The sequence below is a fragment of the Zootoca vivipara genome, chromosome 5, assembly GCF_965207765.1.
Source record: "Zootoca vivipara chromosome 5, rZooViv2.hap1.1, whole genome shotgun sequence".
Lineage (NCBI taxonomy): Eukaryota > Metazoa > Chordata > Lepidosauria > Squamata > Lacertidae > Zootoca > Zootoca vivipara.
Window position 1 is genome coordinate 740157 of NC_142588.1, and position 20356 is coordinate 760512.

The 20356-nt window shown below is 43.8% G+C and overlaps 1 protein-coding gene across 4 annotated transcripts in view; it reads left to right on the forward strand.

Moving 5' to 3' along the window:
• The first annotated feature begins 17551 nt into the window (after window positions 1–17551).
• The window catches only part of PARVG (parvin gamma), a 31896-nt gene continuing 29091 nt past the window's right edge, over window positions 17552–20356 (forward strand). For 2 of the 4 annotated variants that reach the window (XM_035138573.3, XM_035138575.3), the window contains exons 1-2: window positions 17554–17656; window positions 17937–17983. The gene's annotated coding sequence lies outside the window, so the exon portion shown is untranslated. Of the gene's footprint in view, window positions 17657–17936; window positions 17984–20356 lie in introns of all 4 variants that reach the window. The other 2 variants (XM_035138574.3, XM_088669923.1) reach the window with 2 other exon arrangements.

Sequence of the window (20356 nt, forward strand, 5' to 3'; positions counted from 1 at the left end):
TCTTCAGAACCGTAGAAACGACTGTGTCAGCTTGGCAATAAAGAGGTAACCATCTGCCGTGTGCATTCCTTTGGCTGGGAAGCACCCTTGACAGCTAGGTTCCTAGGACCTCTTGCTGTCCTTCAGCAAGGCTTTAAATCCCAGCCAAAAGAATACTTTTCTGTTTTCAAGCCGCTTTGGGAATTCAACATTTCTGCCCATTGCAGCAACACAGCAGCACACTCCCATTCCTGAAGGGCTCAGGCTTCATGGGCCCTACCTTCTGCCCTATGCAACACCTGGGAAGGGGAATAGGCCATTGCCAGGTACCCAGTTCCCACCCAACCCACTTATTTAAATGGCTACATTTTTCATCTTGCAGCTCGATCGTATTTTTCGAGCTGACTTGTTTTCGAACGAAGCTTTTCACAGAATGTTGAAACATTTGAAAAGAAGTGTGGGAATCCGCTGCCTGGCCCATTTCGAAACTGATGGAAAGCCAATGCTGTGAGTGATGTGAAGCTTCTGACGCTGGGACTCAGTCTGGCTGCCCTGTGTTAAAGGGCAAAGGACCAGGCCTCTATCTCAACACAGGGAAATAATAATCTCTGCTTTCTGCACCACCATCTGTGGTACTAAAGTGAGGCCTGAAGGATTTTCTTTTTGAATAAACACACACACCCTAACTAAACTCAAGTGTTTTCCTGGATGTTAAAGCCTGGGTGTTAGTCTAGGTACTAAACTTCAGGAAGGCAGAATGAAATAGTGAATGTATTGTGCAATGAGTATTGTGAACCTGAACAAAGACTGCCAAGTCAATAAGCAGGTTTGTACTTTTTCTGAATTTTCTCTCTCGCTTTCTCCGCACATACATATACACATTTCCTTTACTCTGTACCAAACAAGCTGCTGTCCACCCAAGTATGTATGAGTATGAAGGTCACGTCTTGGAACTGAGCCAGAAGCCCCTGTATTTGGCTCATCAGAGGCCCCTTTTATGTCTTGTGAAAGCACAATTTAATGTCAAGTCCATGGGTGACCAATACGATTGTTCCATGCATATGACATTTTTTCTTCACCCAAAATCTCATAGTGTACATCAATTGTTGAAGGGGGGGGGTACAGCAACCAAACCAGCCCTGTTAGATGGCTTGTATGGGTAAATCTCTGAAAATTCAGCCGAGCCTTTATTTGAACTTTTGAAGAAAAGAAGTACAGTATACGTGAAAGAACCAGGATGTTATAAATTTCTTATCCATTTAGTTTCAGATAATTTGTTTCAAAGTTGTTGCTGGTTTTCACAGTCATACTGTCTAGTTGCTGCCAGTCTCAGGAGTCTTCCATGTCTGAGGGACCTGGAGGGACCTCGAGCCATTTCCAGGGCCTTGCAGGGAAACCTCTCACATCTTTCTGTCTCCTTGATAGCTCCTTGAACGTGTCCAGAGGAGGGCAACCAAAATGGTCAAAGGCCTGGAATCGATGCCTTATGAGGAACAGCTTAGGGAGCTGGGCATGTTTAGGCTGGAGAAGAGAAGGTTAAGGGGTGATATGATAGCCATGTTCAAATATATAAAAGGATGTCATATAGAGGAGGGTGAAAGGTTGTTTTCTGCTGCTCCAGAGAAGCGGACACGGAGCAATGGATTCAAACTACAAGAAAGAAGATTCCACCTAAGCATTAGGAAGAACTTCCTGACAGTAAGAGCTGTTCGGCAGTGGAATTTGCTACCAAGGAGTGTGGTGGAGTCTCCTTCTTTGGAGGTCTTTAAGCAGAGGCTTGACAGCCATCTGTCAGGAATGCTTTGATGGTGTTTCCTGCTTGGCAGGGGGTTGGACTGGATGGCCCTTGTGGTCTCTTCCAACTCTATGATTCTATGATTCATATTTGAGGGCAAAGTTGCCACCCCAGAACCTTCAAATATACCCAGTATTGATTTTTTACCCACCCTTTAGCTGCTTGTTCTACCACCAACTGCCTGAACAATCATATGCTAAATTATTGTACCTGACAGGATTACAGGCATATGTCAAGAATGCTTTGATGGTGTTTCCTGCTTGGCAGGGGGTTGGACTGGATGGCCCTTGTGGTCTCTTCCAACTCTATGATTCTATGATTCTAGGGATCATAGGCCGAAATGCAAACGGCTGTGCAAAAAGTCTCTTCTTGGTAGCTTCTCTCAGGCAGCTTAATCACCTCAGTGGATCCTTTTTTGTCTGTCCTTTGGCTACTCTCCTGGGACAAAAAGCATTCGACGGGTCCTATCCTGAGCCTGATATGGGGCTCAATTGGTGTCAGTGTGACGAATATAGGACTCCTTTGAGTTATTTATGACTCAATTAGGAGCCACTAAAAACCGCCCGGCACGCTTTCTCTAGCGCCTCTGCTCCGTAGACCCGGGCTGGCAGTAAAACATACAGCAGAGCCTTCTTCTTCTTCTCACACACAGCGGAAACTTGTATAGCCGTTGGATAAAAAGCCTCTTAAGAACACACAGAGTCCAAGGTGTTCTAATAACTACTGAAGTTTATTTTAGAGAGAAAACAACAAACAACCTGGTGAGCTCGCAGACATCTTGCGACCGTCTCCCAGGCAAAAACGAAACCAACTGTTACACAAAGAAAAACTTCCAGTACATTCTGTAACATGATATCTTCCTCAGTGGTCAGGTGGACAGTACACAGTTAACTCTTTGGTTACTTGTTACTCCTCACACCCCCTCTCACCTGAACACTGGGGATAGCGGGTATCCAAACTTACCCCAAAACCAACCCTTCACAGAATTCCCCATGCCGTTGGAAACTCAAGGGTTTTGTGAACCCATCTGCTAGGTTCTCTTGGCTTGGACAATACCTCAACTTTACCAAGCCTGCCTGTATGCTCTGACATACGTTTGGGAAGCGGATGTCTAAGTGTTTGGTTCTGGCCTTGAACTGTCCAGACTCCGCCAGTCTCAAAGATGGTTGATTGTCGCCCCAAACAGTGATGGGCTGGCTACAATCACCCCAGATTTCCTGGACCAAACATCTGTAGTACTCCAACTCAGTGCATGTCGCAGACAACGCACAGAATTCGGCTTCCGTGGAAGACATGGCTATTAGGCTTTGCCTGCGCGACCGCCAACCAATCAGGGCATTTCCAAACTTGACTACCAAACCACTCACTGACTTCCTGTCGTCCTGATTGGCCCAATCAGCATCTGCAAAACAAGTGAGTTGTGGCTCACCTTGCGCTGACATCTCCAAACAATACTCTTTGGTCTCCTGCAAATACCTAAGTACTCTCTTAATGCCATTCCAAGCATGCACGCTAGGTTTCGATGCTTCTCTACTGAGCAAATTGACTGCAAAAGCAATATCTGGTCTGCTCCATTGTGACAAATACAACAGACTCCCTAGCGCTGACTGAAACACTTCAGGACTCTCAAACGCTACTTTGTCCTTCACTTGTGACTCTTTCACAAAGTTTGTCTCCATGGGTGTTATGACCCCTTTACAGTCAGACATTCTGAACTTCTCAAGCAAATGTTCAATCTTGCCTTTCTGACTGAGCAAAAAACTTCCATCCTCAGTTCTGTCTATCTGCACACCTAGATAAACATTCACTGCACCTAGATTCTTGAGTTTGAACCTCTTGCCTAGCTCTTTTGCAAACTTTTGCACTTGCATCTGGCTCTTTGCTAAGCAGATCAGGTCATCTACATAGACAAGCAACAGTTCGTGCTGTTCTCCTTCACCTCTGAGATACAGACAACTGTCAGCTAGACTCTTCCTGAAACCTAGGCTCTTCAAAACAGAATCAAGACATGAATTCCAATTTTTAGCGGATTGCTTCAGACCGTAGATCGACTTGTGCAGCTTCCACACCTGACCTGGCACGTCACTCTCAAACCCTGGAGGAGGCAACATGTACAACTCCTCCTGGAGGTCAGAGTTCAAATAAGCGGTGTCCACATCAAAGTGGTTGACCACTAGGCCTCTCTGCGCTGCAGTCGCTAAAAGCATTCTGAAAGATTCACACCTCGAAGTGGGACTAAAGACATCTGTGTAGTGGATTCCTTTCTTCTGAGTAAAACCTCTAGCCACTAATCTAGCCTTGTACTGAGGCTCTCCAGTCACTGTGGGTTTCAGCCTGTAGACCCACCTACAACTGACTGCTTTCTTGCCTTCTGGCAGCTATACACACCAAGAGATTGCATGGAGTTCAACTCTTTCTCCATTGCAACTTTCCACTTACTAGCTTCCTCTACTGACAACTGTTGCACCTCTTCAAAGCTTTCAGGTTCATACACTGACAGCTGAAAACCTTTCAGGTGGTTTACCTTTCGTGGTGCGTTTTGAACGCCTTGGTCCCACATCTTCCCCCTCTAAATCCGAACTGCTTGTCTCTGACTGTGGCTCTCTCGGACTAGCAGCACTGTCAAGAGACTTACTACGCTTTGCAGCCCCCTCTGGGCTTGCTTTGGGTGAAGTGGGTGACCTACCACGTTTGCTATACTTCCCAGGCTTGACCTGGGGTGAAGTCGGTGCGCTTCTGACTACTTGCTTCACTTCCCTAGGAGCTACACCACTTGGACCAGCTGCCTGACCTGGATCTGGTCCTGCAGCACCTGGAACTCCAGCATCAGCCACCTGAGTTTCCTCTTCCTGGTCAAAACCTGAAGACCAGTCAAGAAGAACTTCGGGGTTAGCATGAATGCGTCTCCAGCCCTCTTGTTCACAGAACGTAGCACTCCTGCTAATGTGAATGCGGGTTTGGTCCCCCTCTGCTGGTACAAACCTCCAAGCCTTTGAGTTTGGTTCGTAACCACAGAAGATCATTTTCCTGGATCTTGATCCTCCCTTTCTGCGCTTCTGCTTTGGAATTAGAACCCAAGCCTCACACCCAAAAGTTCTGAAATAGTGCACCTTCGGAACTTTGCCATGCAACATGTAGTAGGGTGTGTTTTCCACAACTGAATTAAAAGCGCGGTTTGAACAATAATTCACAAATTTATAAGCCTCCCCCCAAAACTTCTGGGGTAATCCTGCATCAAACAACGTTGCCTCTACCAGTTCAGACAGCGTTCTAAATTTTCTTTCAGCCAAACCATTTTCCTGGGGACTAAAAGGGGCGGTCTTCCTGTGCCTAATTCCCTTGCTGCGGAAGAACCCTTGTAGTTCTGCACTCAAAAACTCCCCCGCCCTGTCACTCTGAAAACACTGGACAGTGACGGAGAACTGCAGTTCTACTTCGGCTACCCACTCTTTTATCACTCTGGCAGCCTCCCCTTTCTCTTTCAGTGTTATGACCCAAGAAAAATGGCTGAAATCATCCAGAAGACACAAAACATATTTTGAAGCACCTAAACTTGACGTAGACATAGGCCCAGAAATACCCAAGTGCACTAACTGAAATGGTTTTGTGCTCTTCCTTTCAGACCTAGGATAAGAGCATCTCTTCGTCTTCGCTTTCGCACATGCGCGGCACTGCAGGTGTTTATGGCATGCCTTGAACCTGCAACCTTTGACAAAATCAGGGGCTTTTTCCACATAAGGAAAAGACATGTGACAAAATCTTCTATGCCAAGCATGAATACAATCCTTATGGATAGCGCCCTCTGTGCCCTTAGGGGTATTAGCGCTTTTAGCCTGAGCATCACCAGTGTTACTTCCACCTGCTTGCCCCCTCCCATCTAGGACAAACAGACCATCAGACCCAACAGTAACGCTTACCAGCTCAGCCCCATCTCTGGCAATTTTGCAAACACCATTGGCAAAACTTATTTCAAAACCCTCACGCAATAAGCAAGACACACTTAAGAGACCATGTTCCATGCCTGGTACAACATAAACATCAAGGTTAGTGTTTAAGCATTGCATATAAAAAACACCCTTGCTTTTAATTGTTCCAGAAGAACCATCAGCAAGATGCAGGCTTTTTTCATCTTCAAGTGGCCTGCAGTTCAGGATCTGTCCTGAAGGCGGTACAAGATGATGGGTGCTGCCTGAGTCGATAATAAAAGTGAAACTGTCCTGTCCTTTGTTTCTAACCGTTGCTAAGGCAGCAGAAAGATGTTGGCTGACAGGCTTATCTGTAGTCTTCCCACGCCGTCTGCCTTGGCGCTGCTGGCTGGTCCCACGACCACGTCCGCTGGGTTGCCTGGCACCTGGCTGAGTGACCTTGGCTGCTTCCGGAGCTGGGCAGAATCTCGCTACGTGCCCCGGCTCCTGGCACCGAAAACAAAGCCTTGTTGCGCACACACTCACAGTGGATTCCTCAGTGCTTTCTCCTGCACCCCCACTGGCTTCTCTGCGCCCACGGCCCCCCTTCTCAGCCGATTCTTTCTGGTGTCGCAGTTCCTCATCCGCCAAACGACCAGAAACGTAAGCAAGCGTAAGCTCATCTTCAGGCATTGCCTCAAACGTTAGGCACAAATGCTCATAGACGTTTCCCAGACTAGACAGCAAGATATAAACTTTTTCCTTCTCTTTGAACACAAGCTCATGCCGCTGCAGCTTATGGAATGCATCAATCACATTGCCAATGTGCTCCTTACTGGGTTGCCCTGGTCTCAGTCTCAACTCAAAGAGATGCCTCATAGCATGCAGCTTAGCTCCAGCTGTTTTTCTCTGATGGACCCTTTCCAGACTGTCCCAGGCTTGCTTAGCATTTTCAGCATTTTGCACATAGGGCAATTGCGTAGCATCACAGCTCATGGCAATGGCACATAGAGCCTTATTGTCTTTCCTGGTTTCTGCCGCAAACCTCTGCGCTTCAGCTGCTGAATTATCAGCGGCAGGGGTTGGAGGATTTGACACACAAGTCCACAAATCCTTTCCTAGCAACCACATTTTTGCCCTTTCTCTCCACTCTGCATAGTTGTCGCCATTCAACCTCTGGAACGGCACGACAAATGACTCCTGGAGCTGCTCCGCCATCTTGTCTACCCCCGGGCTCCGTGTCCAGCACTGTACTGTACTCACTCAGAATAGCTGACGTTGCTCCTCCGGGTAGACTGCGGATCCCAGCCTCCAGTCCAGGGTCTTTCTGCTAGCGAGTGCCGACTGCAAAATAACAGGTTTCTCCCAGCTAGCTCTTTCTCCAAGGCTTTTACAGCTGCAATCACCTTTTATTGCTTTGGTGATTGATTAGGTTCAGGACCTCTTATCTCCCAGAACCTGTCATCCATAACCTGTGACGAATATAGGACTCCTTTGAGTTATTTATGACTCAATTAGGAGCCACTAAAAACCGCCCGGCACGCTTTCTCTAGCGCCTCTGCTCCGTAGACCCGGGCTGGCAGTAAAACATACAGCAGAGCCTTCTTCTTCTTCTCACACACAGCGGAAACTTGTATAGCCGTTGGATAAAAAGTCTCTTAAGAACACACAGAGTCCAAGGTGTTCTAATAACTACTGAAGTTTATTTTAGAGAGAAAACAACAAACAACCTGGTGAGCTCGCAGACATCTTGCGACCGTCTCCCAGGCAAAAACGAAACCAACTGTTACACAAAGAAAAACTTCCAGTACATTCTGTAACATGATATCTTCCTCAGTGGTCAGGTGGACAGTACACAGTTAACTCTTTGGTTACTTGTTACTCCTCACAGTCAGCCCCTTCTGTCACAAGCTTGGGAGTAACCTTGGATGCCTCCCTTTCCATGGAGGCACAGGTTGCGTGCACAGCCAAGGTGGCATTTTTCCTTTTTTTTTTTAAAAAAAGAAAATTTTATTTATTACACATAGGTAAAACAGAGAATGATACATATACATACATTCATACCATTCATCATACAAGACATGCAAGGCTTAGACAAAGAATACAAGACATACACAAAAAATCAATTACCTACATTGACATGCCTTACCTACACACATTACATTCCTACCTATAAGACTTTATTACTATTATTATATTCAAATTTCTTATCAAAGTTCGAAAATCCAATAGAACAGTTTTAAGGAAAGTTCGATAGGAGGAGAAAAGAGCAGTAGACAGGCTGGACAGCCACTGAAGCTTCACCTGAGATATCTTTTTGGTATTAATAGAAAAGGTTTATAAAAGTATCCCAGGAAAGGGAAATACAAGAAAAGGTTAAAGAACAAAAAAGAAAGAGAGAGAAGAGGAAAGAGAAAAAAGGCAGAAAGAAAGGAAAGAGGAGAGAAAAGAGAAAAAGGAGAGAAAAGGTCGTGAGAAAAGTAGGAAAGAAGAACAAAGAATAAAAAGAAAAAGGAGAAAGGAAAGGCAATTCAGACTGATTCAACAGTCATCTCTCAACTAAATACATTTCATCTTCTAGCACTTCCACCGCGCTATACACAGGAGTTTACACTTCAATATTTCTTATACTGTCCTCTAGTTACCACACATAGTCTCATTAACCTTCGTACTTGATCCCGATCCCATACCCCAAGTCGTTAACATCTTATCACAAGTACTATAAGGAAAAAAAAGAAAAAAACTAAACACTCTAAACTTCTTATAAACAATCCTGTATAGTTAGTCTAAACACAGCCATGTTCTGTTCCCCACTCCCATATTCCTTAAATAATCATTGAGGCACTCCCACTGTTTTCTGATCTTGTCTTTAGATTTATTCCGTATCAAATCTGTTAACTTTGCTAGTTCTAGGTATTCACAAAGTTTGTCGACCCATTCACTTCTTGTTGGTGTTCTTGGTTCCTTCCAGGTTTTTGCAATAAGCGTCCTTGCCGCTGTTGTTGCGTATAGATATATATCTACCTTATCTCGGGGAATATCTCTGTTTAGAATACCTAATAGATATGCTTCCGCTTTTTTCCCATATGAGGTTTTAATTAATTTTTGGGTTTCTCGGTGGATCATCTCCCAAAATAATTTAATTTTAGGGCATGACCACCACATATGGAACATCGTTCCAACGGCCTGCTGACATTTCCAACATTTGTTGTTGTTGTTTTTATTTATTTTTCCTATTTTGGCCGGGGTCATGTACCACCTATAATGTATTTTCATGAAATTCTCTTTCAATGTATAACAAGCTGTAAAGTTGATTTGCTTTTCCCAGAATTCTTTCCACCTTTCATATTCTATAGGGTATCCTAGATCTTGCTCCCATTTTACAATACAGTGGAACCTCGGTTTATGAACACCTCGGTTTATGAATTTTCGGTTTATGAACGCCGTGGACCCATCTGGAACGGATTAATTCACTTTCCATTACTTTTAATGGGAAAGTTCGCTTCAGTTTATGAACGCTTCAGTTTATGAACAGACTTCTGGAACCAATTACACCCATGTTTCAGTTTATGAATGCTTCAGTTTAAGTACTTCGCGGACCCGTCTGGAACGGATTAATCCACTTTGCATTACTTTCAATGGAAAAGTTCGCTTCAGTTTATGAACGGTTACTCCACGGACCGTCTGGAACGGATTAATCCACTTTCCATTACTTTCAATGGGAAAGTTCGCTTCAGTTTATGAACGCTTCAGTTTATGAACAGACTTCCGGAACCAATTGTGTTCATAAACCGAGGTACCACTGTATATTTATTTTTTACTCCCTGCTCCCTTTCCTGTTCATTTAACAATCTATACATTTTCGAGAGGATTTTTTCTTTACTTTTAAGGATTTCTTTCTCAAATCTCGTTTTTGTTTCTCCAAATCCCCTAGTTCTAGAATCTTTTTCAAACGTTGCTTTCAGCTGGAAGTATTCAAGCCATGCTATTCCTTTTGTTTTAAGTTCTTCATATCCTTTAAGCTTAATATCTCCGTTTACTATCTCAGTGATTTCTCTGTAAGTGGGCCAGACTTCTTTCTTATAGCATCTTAGTGTGGCATTGGCTTCCACTGGTGAGGCCCACCAGGGGGTTCTGTCTATGATTTTTTCTTTTGTTCTATTCCACACCTCCCATAGGGCCCTTCTTATAATGTGATTTTGGAATTCTTTGTTTTTCTTTCCTTTATCATATAACAAATACCCATGCCACCCAAAGATTTTGTTTACGCCCTCTAGCTCCAAGATATCAGATTTTTCTAACGTCAACCAATCTTTTATCCAGGTCTAGCAGGCTGCCTCGTAATATTTTGTCAAATCCGGTAGAGCAAATCCTCCAGTTTCTCTTGAGTTTGTTAGTATCTCCGATTTCATCCTCGCCTTTCTCCCCTGCCAGATGAAATTCGTCAGGTCTTTTTGCCACTCTTTTAGATATTTATTCCCAATTATAATCGGGATGTTTTGGAATAAAAATAAAACTTTCGGTAGAATTACCATTTTGCTCATGGATACTCTGCCCCAAATAGATAGATTCATATGTTTCCATTTTGTCATTTTTTTCCTCACCTCTTTCCATGTCTCAATATAATTATCTTTTAATAAATTTGTATTTTTGTTTGTTATCTGAATGCCTAAATATTTAACTTTGTTTTCTATTTTTATCCCAGTTATCTTTTCCAATTTCTCTATATCTTTTCCTCTCATGTTTTTTGTTAACATTTTCGATTTGTCTTTATTTAATCTAAAGCCCGACACTTTACCAAATCTCTCCATCTCATTTAACCCTTCCACAATTCCTTCCTCCGGGTTCTCAGTCATTATAATCAAATCGTCAGCAAAGGCTTTGGCTTTAAAACAATAAGTTCCCAACTTTATTCCTTTTATTGTTCTGTTCTTCCTGATTGCCACCAAGAGGGTCTCCAAAATTGTGATAAACAATAGGGGAGACAAGGGGCAGCCCTGTCTTGTGCCTCTCCCTATACTAAATTCTTCTGTAATTTCGTTGTTTATAATCAGTTTTGCCCTCTGATCTCTGTAAATTGCTTTAATTCCATTTAAAAATTTGGGACCCAGTTCTAACTTTTCACAGGTTCTTATCATAAAATTCCATGATACGCAATCAAACGCCTTTTCCGCGTCTACTAGTAACATTGCTGTTTCTAGGCTAGGGTTTAAATCCAAATATTCTATCAGATCTATAATGACCCTGGTGTTATCTTTTATCTGTCTCCCGGGGAGGAAACCCGCTTGGTCCTTTTCAATTATTCTGTTTAATACCTTTTTTAGTCGGTTTGCTAATATCCCAGTAAATATTTTATAGTCTATATTGAGTAAGGATATCGGTCTATAGTTCTTAATTAATTTCAAATTCGAGTCTCCTTTGGGTATCAATGTTATCAAAGCCTCCTGCCAGGACCTCGGTATTGTACCTTTTTCTAAGATTTCGTTCATTATTTCTTTTAATCTCGGGATTACCAGGTCTTCTAGTACCTTGTAGTATTTTACCGAAATCCCGTCGGGTCCCGGCGACTTTCCTTCTACCATTTTCTTTATAATTTGTTTAATTTCCTCCTCTTGTATTTCTGCATTTAAATATTGATATTCCACTGCATTTATTTCTGGTAATTTATTTTGGGTCAGATAGTTCTGGGTTTCTGTCTCATCTTTTCCTTCCTCTTTGTAAAGCCTCTTATAGTAGTTTATAAAACTTTCCTTAATTTGTTGTGAATCCGTTATTTCTTTGTCTTCAACCTCTATTTTGTTAATTATCTTATCCTTTTCTTTTTCTTTAACTAGCCACGCAAGCATTCTCCCAGGCTTGTTGGCCTGTTCGAAATACCTTTGTTTTGTCCACAATATTTTATTTTGGACTTCTTTACTTATTATTTCTGTGAGGTGGTTTTGCAATCTCTTGATATGTTGTCTTAATTCATCATTCCCAGGGTCTTTTATTAAGTCTTTTTCTTTCTCTCTTATTTGTTTGTTCATTTCCATTATATTTTTCTCTTTCTCTTTTTTTACCCTTTTCATTTGTTGAATACTAAAACCTCTCATATAGGCTTTACTTGCCTCCCAGATTATCTTCTTATCTGTATCCTGTTTTTCATTTATTTCAAAAAATTCTTTTAATATTTCTTTTGCTTTCATTACCCTCTGCTCATCCCTCCAAATCTCGTCATTTAATCTCCACCTTCCTCTTGTCTTTCGTCCGAAATCCAGTTGAATTGATACCGGATTGTGGTCTGAAATAGATCTATTTTGTATCTGCTTTTTCTAGATTTAACATTAATTTTTTTGTTATCCATATTGAGTCTATTCTTCCCCCAGATTTCTTTGCATCAGAATAATGTGTAATATCTATTGCCGTAGGATTTTTGGTTCTCCAGGTGTCATATAGTTCGAAATCTTCGACAAGTTGAAAAAAGGAAAGAGGCAACCTGCCCGAATTATTATTTCTATCTTTTGGCGTTTTATCTAAATCCATGGAGGTTACCCCGTTCATGTCTCCCATCAATATCATGTTCTCCCCCATGTAGTCCCACATCATTTCTTCAAGATTTTTATAGAATTCATCTTTTCTATTATTTGGGGCATAGATCCCTATTACAACCACATTTCCCATCTTTGTACAAATTTCTACTCCTATTATTCTACCTTCTTCATCATTAAATAGCATCCGCAGTCTTAGGGTTGGGTTGATATATAATACCACCCCTCTCTTTTTTTCCCTGCCCGCTGCCACAAATTCTATCCCCAGTCTATTATTTTGTAATACTCTTACATGGTTTTTACATATATGCGTTTCTTGCAAACACACAATATCCCACTTTTTCTTCTTCAGCAGATGTTCTATTTTGTTTCTTTTAAATTTCCCATTCATCCCGTTCACATTCCACGATATACACTTCATCATTGTACAGTACCTTTATTATGTTAATAAAATCTAATTCTAGCGTAGTGTTCTTCAACTTCGGGTACCCCCTGCAGATTTCAAAGGGCAGATCAGAAAGCCACAAATAAACAAACAAACAGACAGACAGACCAACCGATAAACAAGAAACAAGGGTAAAAGGCCAAGCAAGAATGAGAGTCAGTCAAAACAACTTGACCTAAAAAAGGAAACAAGGCAAAACAAAGACTAGGTAAAAAAATAAAAATAAAAAAAAAGAAGGGGAAAGAAAGGGAGAAGGGGAAAAAACAAAACAAGACAGGCGAAACAAAACAGACCGAACCATACAAAACAAGACAAAGACAAAACAAACACACCAAAAAGTTGGGTATGGCACAGGGTGTCTGGAACCGGAGAGGTGTTTCAACACCTCCTAGAGTCTGGTTTTCAGTTTTATTTATCTGCTACTTGAGGATATCGATTGTCGTTCTTATTCCGGTTGCTTTTCTCCACCGAGTTCTTCCAGTATTTTCTCCAAAAGCTCTTCGTATCTTCTACTGATTTAAAGTAGCGTCTCCTTTCTTTATAGGTGAACGATAGTCCTTCCGGGAATTCCCATTTAAACAATATCTTCTTATTCCTCAGTGCCGTTGTTATGAATTTATATTTGTCCCTTTTCTTCAATATACGTGGTGGCATTTTTCCATCTCCGCCGCATTAAGCAGTTGGTCCCCTGCCTTTCTCAACCTGACCTGGCCACAGTGATCCATGCGATGGTCACCTCTAGGCTTGATTATTGTAACTCGCTCTATGCAGGGCTGCCCTTGAAACTGACCCAGAAACTCCAGCGGGTGCAGAATGCCGCAACGAGACTCCTTACGGCAGGCATGTCAAACCTGCGGCCCTCCAGATGTTTTGGCCTACAACTCCCATGATCCCTAGCTAGCAGGACCAGTGGTTGGGGAAAATGGGAATTGTAGTCCCAAACATCTGGAGGGCCGCAGGTTTGACATGCCTGCCTTACGGGGTCCCAGCCGCAGGATCACATTCATCCAGTGCTTTACCAGCTGCACTGGCTCCCGGTGGAGTACAGCAGTGGTCTTCAGCCCCCGGGCCACGGACCGGTAGCGGTCCGTGGATCAATTGGTACCGGGCCGCCTAAGGATCATTAAATACAATTAAATTAAAATTATTAAATCAAAACAATCTAAATAAAATATAAACAATAAACGCCCCCCCCCCTCAGCGGGCCACAGTAAAATTATCAAACGTTGACTGGTCCGCGGTGATAAAAAGGTTGGGGAGCACTGGAGTACAGGATCAGGTTTAAGGTGTTGGTTTTGACCTTTAAAGCCTTATGCGGCTTAGGACCCTCGTACCTACGGGACCGCCTCTCCTGGTATGCCCCGCAGAGGACCTTAAGGTCCACAAACAATAATACTCTGGAGATCCCGAGCCATAAGGTGGCTAGATTGGCCTCTCCCAGGGCCAGGGCCTTTTCAGTATTGGTGGAACGCTCTGTCTCAGGAGACTAGGGCCCTGCGGGATTTGTCATCTTTTCGTAGGGCCTGCAAGACAAAGCTGTTCCGCTTGGCCTTTGGACTGATGCAGTCTGACTCCGGGGTTACCCTCCCCTAAGGTTTTATCTTATAATGGTTTTATCTTACTTGTAGATTTCTAATTTTAAAAATGAATTTTAATATTGTATTAATCTGCATTTTAATTGAATTGTTTCTTTTATACTTGTGTTGATATTTTTGCTGTTAGCCGCCCTGAGCCCGGTCTTGAGCCCGGTATAAATAAAATTATTATTATTATTATTATTATTATTATTATTATTATTATTAGGGGATGTCACATTATGGTTAAAAATACAATTTCAATATTTGCAGTGGTGAATTTAGCCTGCACCAAATATTTAAGGCAACCTCTAGCAAGATGTAGTGAGACACTACCAGAAAGTACAGTGGAAACAGTTGTGGTATAATTTCTTTCTTCTTTTTCACTTTTAAAAATTGAATTCTTTCAAACATAATAATGCACATATACATAATAAAATGTACATAATACATAATAAAATACATAATAAAATAGGGACCCAGGTGGCGCTGTGGGTTAAACCACAGAGTCTAGGGCTTGCCGATCAGAAGGTTGGCGGTTCGAATCCCTGTGACGGGGTGAGCTCCCGTTGCTTGGTCCCAGCTCCTGCCAACCTAGCAGTTTGAAAGCACGTCAAAGTGCAAGTACATAAACATCGGGAAGGTAAACGACGTTTCCGTGTGCTGCTCTGGTTCACTAGAAGTGGCTTTGTTATGCTGGCCACATGACCCGGAAACTGTACGCCGGCTCCCTCGGCCAATAATGCGAGATGAGCGCGCAACCCCAAAGTCGGTCACGACTGGACCTAATGGTCAGGGGTCCCTTTACCTTTACCTTTACCTAATAGCCCACCCTAACCTAAACCTAGTGTTTAAGCAGTACATACAAAATAACAACCAATTATCATAAGTTCTTATCCCAGGCAAGGAACAAGATACCCACAACCTAAGAAGCGCACAACTTGCTGTGCTTTTCCAAAGGACACCAAAATCATTTCTCACCACCTGGTCCCCTGTCAGCAGGTGGTGTGATGGGGGGGGGGGTGAAGGCAGGTCCCAGAGCGCTGACCAGAGTGAAGCAGCTGCACCTGCTATCTATTCTATGCTACCTGTGGATCCCAATGTAATTCTATGCTGCAGTCACTTTGCTTGCCCTCCTCTGCTGCCCCCTAGCCAGGTAAGTTTCCAAGGGGTGAGGCAGGTGACCTAGGGCCCCGGCTAAGGGCGGTATATAAATTCAATGGTATATAAATTCAATGCTAGCACAACCATTCAGTGTGGGAGACCCTCGATGCATCTAACATTGCTGTTCTGCTTGCGCAGGAGACAGAAGTGCCGACTGGGGCCCCAGACTGTGGGTGCCCACCCAGCTCACGCTCGCCACACTGCAATGTCATGACATTGAGGCACGATGTGACATCATGGTGGTGCAGCATGGGGCGCATGAGCACTCCGGCATCAACTAGGTGGGGGCCTGGGCGGCAGGGCCTCTGTTGGGGCCGCTGGGGCCGCATCAGACCCCAACAGAGGCCCCATGGTGGAGGCGCAGGCCCTGGCTCAGTCACGCCCATGGTGCTGGAGTGCCAGAGGTAAGGCGGCAGCTGAGGACACGTGGCAGCAGGAGGGCGGAGGCTGGGCACCCACAGCAAAACTTTTTTGGGTGCACGAGCCCCTGGGGGCCCCTGGAGTTGGCGCCCCTGGAAGGAGATTACTGCTGGCACAGCAGAACATGCCCCTCCTCTACCCTCTGGAGCAGATTTTTTGGGTGTGTGTGTGTGTGAGTGCCTGGAGGCGGTTGGAGGATGGATGGTGGCTAACAGATTGAGGTTGAATCCTGACAAGACAGAAGTACTGTTCGTGGGGGACAGGAGGTGGGCAGGTGTGGAGGATTCCCTGGTTCTGAATGGGGTAACTGTGCCCCTGAAGGACCAGGTGCGCAGCCTGGGAGTCATTTTAGGACTCACAGCTGTCCATGGAGGTGCAGGTCAATTCTGTGTCCAGGGCAGCTTTCTATCAGCTCCATCTGGTACGCAGGCTGAGACCCTACCTGCCTGTAGACTGTCTAGCAAGAGTGGTGCATGCTCTAGTTATCTCCCGCTTGGACTACTGCAATGCACTCTACGTGGGGCTACCCTTGAAGGTGACTTGGAAACTACAACTAATCCAGAATGCGGCAGCTAGACTGGTGACTGGGAGTGGCCACCGAGACCACATAACACCGGTCTTGAAAGATCTACATTGGCTCCCAGTACGTTTCCGAGCACAATTCAAAGTGTTGGTGCTGACCCTTAAAGCCCTAAATGGCCTCGGTCCAGTATACCTGAAGGAGCGTCCCCACCTCCCTCATTCTGCCCGGACACTGAGGTCCAGCACTGAGGGCCTTCTGGCGGTTCCCTCATTGCGAGAAGCCAAGTTGCAGGGAACTAGGCAGAGGGCCTTCTCGGTGGTGGCGCCTGCCCTGTGGAACGCCCTCCCAACAGATGTCAAAGAGGAAAACAACTACCAGACTTTTAGAAGACATCTGAAGGCAGCCCTGTTCAGGGAGGCTTTTAATGTTTAATAGATTATTGTGTTTTATTTTTCTGTTGGAAGCTGCCCAATATTATTATTATTATTATTATTATTATTAGGTAGAGAAGGAGAAGGGAAAAGCCTGTTGCACAAGCAGAATTTTGCTCACACAGCATTAGATACAATGCTGTGCCTACAGGAGACCAAACATTCTTTTTTAAATATGTCAATTGCACACACCAGCATTATTGACCCCATTGTAACGTGCATGTTTAATCCAGATCCACTCAATTTTTTGTTTGGGCCACATGAAGCAATTATAACGTTTCTGAATAGTAGGAATGTTCATCCGCCAATATTCCCATAGCTGAAAATGGTATCTTTTTGTCTATGCATCTCCTGCCCCCCCTCTCCTCCCCCCCCCACCTGCTGCAACAACACATTGTTGACAGTTCACTGTTGTTTTCTGTTTGTTGCATTCATATATTCCATTCTAGTCTGCCCTTTGCTTTCTTCTGAAATGGGGGTGTGTTGGCAAAATGACAGTAGCACTCTTTTAAAAAGGAAGAGCTTTGTTTCATCTCACATTAGCTCTGGCTGAATTTACAGAAAGTGTTTTTAGTTATTGCAGAATATGTACTTGGTACTTATAAGCACTTATTCTAAAAAGAAGAAGCAGCCTCACAATTGTTCTCAAAAGCTAACTAGAGACAGCAGTTTCCAGGGATTGAGTCAGATAGTTGCTTAGGTTGCGCTAATGTGTGAGGAATGGTGGTTTTGTTTTTGAAATGTCACCTATATAGGAAGGATGTACACCAACTTCCTCTCCCTGGTTGCGCGACACACAAAGGCAGCATTCTGAAAGCAAAACTGATCCACTGAGGTCGAAACAGATTGCCTGCCTCAACACAGCTCTCCAAAGATCTTGCTTTGGAAATTAGGTTGGTGCTTCAAAAGATTTCCTTGAGTCTCTTCCTGTGTTCCTGTATAAATGCAGCCTCCTTGCCGTCGAATGTTGCTGCAAATTTATTTTGGGGACAGAACAAAACAAGGAAGTTGCTTTCAGCTGGTTTGCTCCTTTGACGCATCATGTCTGAAAAAAGTTGCTATGATTTGGATACTGGAGGAGTTTTTAATATTTTCCCCCTAAAATGTCCATGGAGCACCCCCCCCCTTTGGGACAATTTCTGAGTCTTTTGTCTCTCTTTGCTTTTTCCTTAGCAGAAAAGAAAAGAGGGAGTCCACATTCCTCAGTGGAATCTGCAAAAGTAAGTGGTTTTGATCTATTTCTCTGGGGTTTGTAGTTAATAAAGCACTAACTCAGAAACTCCTACCGAACACTAGGGAAAATGATAACAGTTAGAACTACGGGAAACAGCCTTTGCTATAGAATTCATCAGTTTTCTGATTTCAGTAATGAAAGTGCAGCTCAGAGTGTCATATTCTGCAAATGCCATTGGCTATACAAAATGTGACTGACTGAAAATATTCTGCAAATTCCACCCCCCCCCAAAAAAGAAGAAGTGATGTTATGGATGGCATCTGCTCTTGTTTTGTGTCAAAGGGACGGCTCTCTCTTTCTAGGTTCTTACACAGCCTTTTTGTTGATGATGAACTATAGATATCTCTTTATTTGTTTTATTTCCCAATTTGAATCCTCAGAGTAGCATATGTGTGATTCTCCCACTTTATCTTCACAGCCCTGTGAGGCTGGGTTGAGAGAGAATGAATGGTGATTTGAACTCAGGTGTCTCCAGTCTAAATCTACCCACTGTACTTCACTGCCTCTCCAGTTGTTCATAGAATCATAGAGTTGGAAGAGACCACAAGGGCCATCCAGTCCAACCCCCTGCCAAGCAGGAAACACCATCAAAGCATTCTTGACATATGGCTGTCAAGCCTCTGCTTAAAGACCTCCAAAGAAGGAGACTCCACCACACTTCTTGGCAGCAAATTCCACTGTCAAACAGCTCTTACTGTCAGGAAGTTCTTCCTAATGTTTAGGTAGAATCTTCTTTCTTGTAGTTTGAATCCATTGCTCCGTGTCTGCTTCTCTGGAGCAGCAGAAAACAACCTTTCACCCTCCTCCATATGGCATCCTTTAATATATTTGAACATGGTTATCATATCACCCCTTAACCTTCTCTTCTCCAGGCTAAACATACCCAGCTCCCTAAGCCGTTCCTCGTAAGGCATCGTTTCCAGGCCTTTGACCATTTTGGTTGCCCTCCTCTGGACACGTTCCAGCTTGTCAGTATCCTTCTTGAACTGTGGTGCCCAGAACTGGACACAGTACTCCAGGTGAGGTCTGACCAGAGCAGAATACAGTGGTACTATTACTTCCCTTGATCTAGATTCTATACTCCTATTGATGCAGCCCAGAATTGCATCGGCTTTTTTAGCTGCTGCATCACACTGTTGACTCGTGTCAAGTTTGTGGTCTACCAAGACTCCTAGGTCCTTTTCACATGTACTGCTCTCAAGCCAGGTGTCTCCCATCCTGTATTTGTGCCTTTCATTTTTTTTTTTTGCCCAAGTGTAGTACTTTACATTTCTCCTTGTTAAAATTCATCTTGTTTAAAATTCAACTTGTTACTCTAGTTGTTAAGGATCCACCATCAGGGTAGTTTAAAAATGTCATGAAGCCACACCTGTCTGCCAGGTCCAGCACAGCTGAAAAGAACAGTTTGTAAAGTATCCGACTGTGGGAGGGGGGAGAAAGTTTTTCGAACTGGCTACAGAAGATTGCTGAGAAGCAAGCATTGCTTTCTCTTCACCTGCTCAGCCTGGGCATTTCTAAAGGGTGGTTCTTACAAAGTTCACAGTAAGTCTTCAGTACTTATCTAAAAAAAAAAAGAATGGCCTTGTAAAAATGCTGCCCTGTAACTTCCCACTACTTAGGTTAGGGGAAGTGTGAAATACTTAGAACCTTACAGAGGAAACATCTCAAACTGAGCTTCCTGTGCTCAGATCACACATCTGGGCAGTCTGCAAAAAGCCAATTACTGTGTGGTTGAAAGGCAGCAACTGCTCTGCACATTCCTATTTAGGTTTTCGTGAGTGACAGGGATGGGTTTGGTTCTCATGTTAATGCAGACCTACCTAATTTGCACTTCCCAAAACAATGCATGAGCCAAAACAGAACTAGCCATTGAAATCCACTCTTCTCTGAATTTTTGCTGCCACTCTCCAACAAAAAAAATATGTACAGAAGTGTGCATTAGGGGAAAGTGTGCCTAAATGCACACATTAGCAAAAATAGCCTATGAAAATATTAGAGAAAATTACTTGCATTTTTTAAAAAAGGATAAAAAATAATTCCTTCCAGCAGCACCTTAAAGACCAACTAAGTTTTTATTTTGGTACTAGTGGATTTTAGCCCGTTTAAAAACGGGCGCTAGAGGAAGCGGCCTGCCGGGACTGGCTTGGCGGTGGCGGGTCTTCCCGCCACCACCAAGCCAGTTCGCAGCGGGGGCTTTTCGCCGTTTGCCTTCCCCTGAGGGGGAGGCAAACGGCGAAAAACCCCGCCGCGCCGCAATTCGGCTCCGGGACTGGCTTGGCGGTGGCGGGTCTTCCCGCCACCGCCAAGCCAGTCCGCAGCGGGGGCTTTTCGCCGTTTGCCTTCCCCTGGGGGAGGCAAA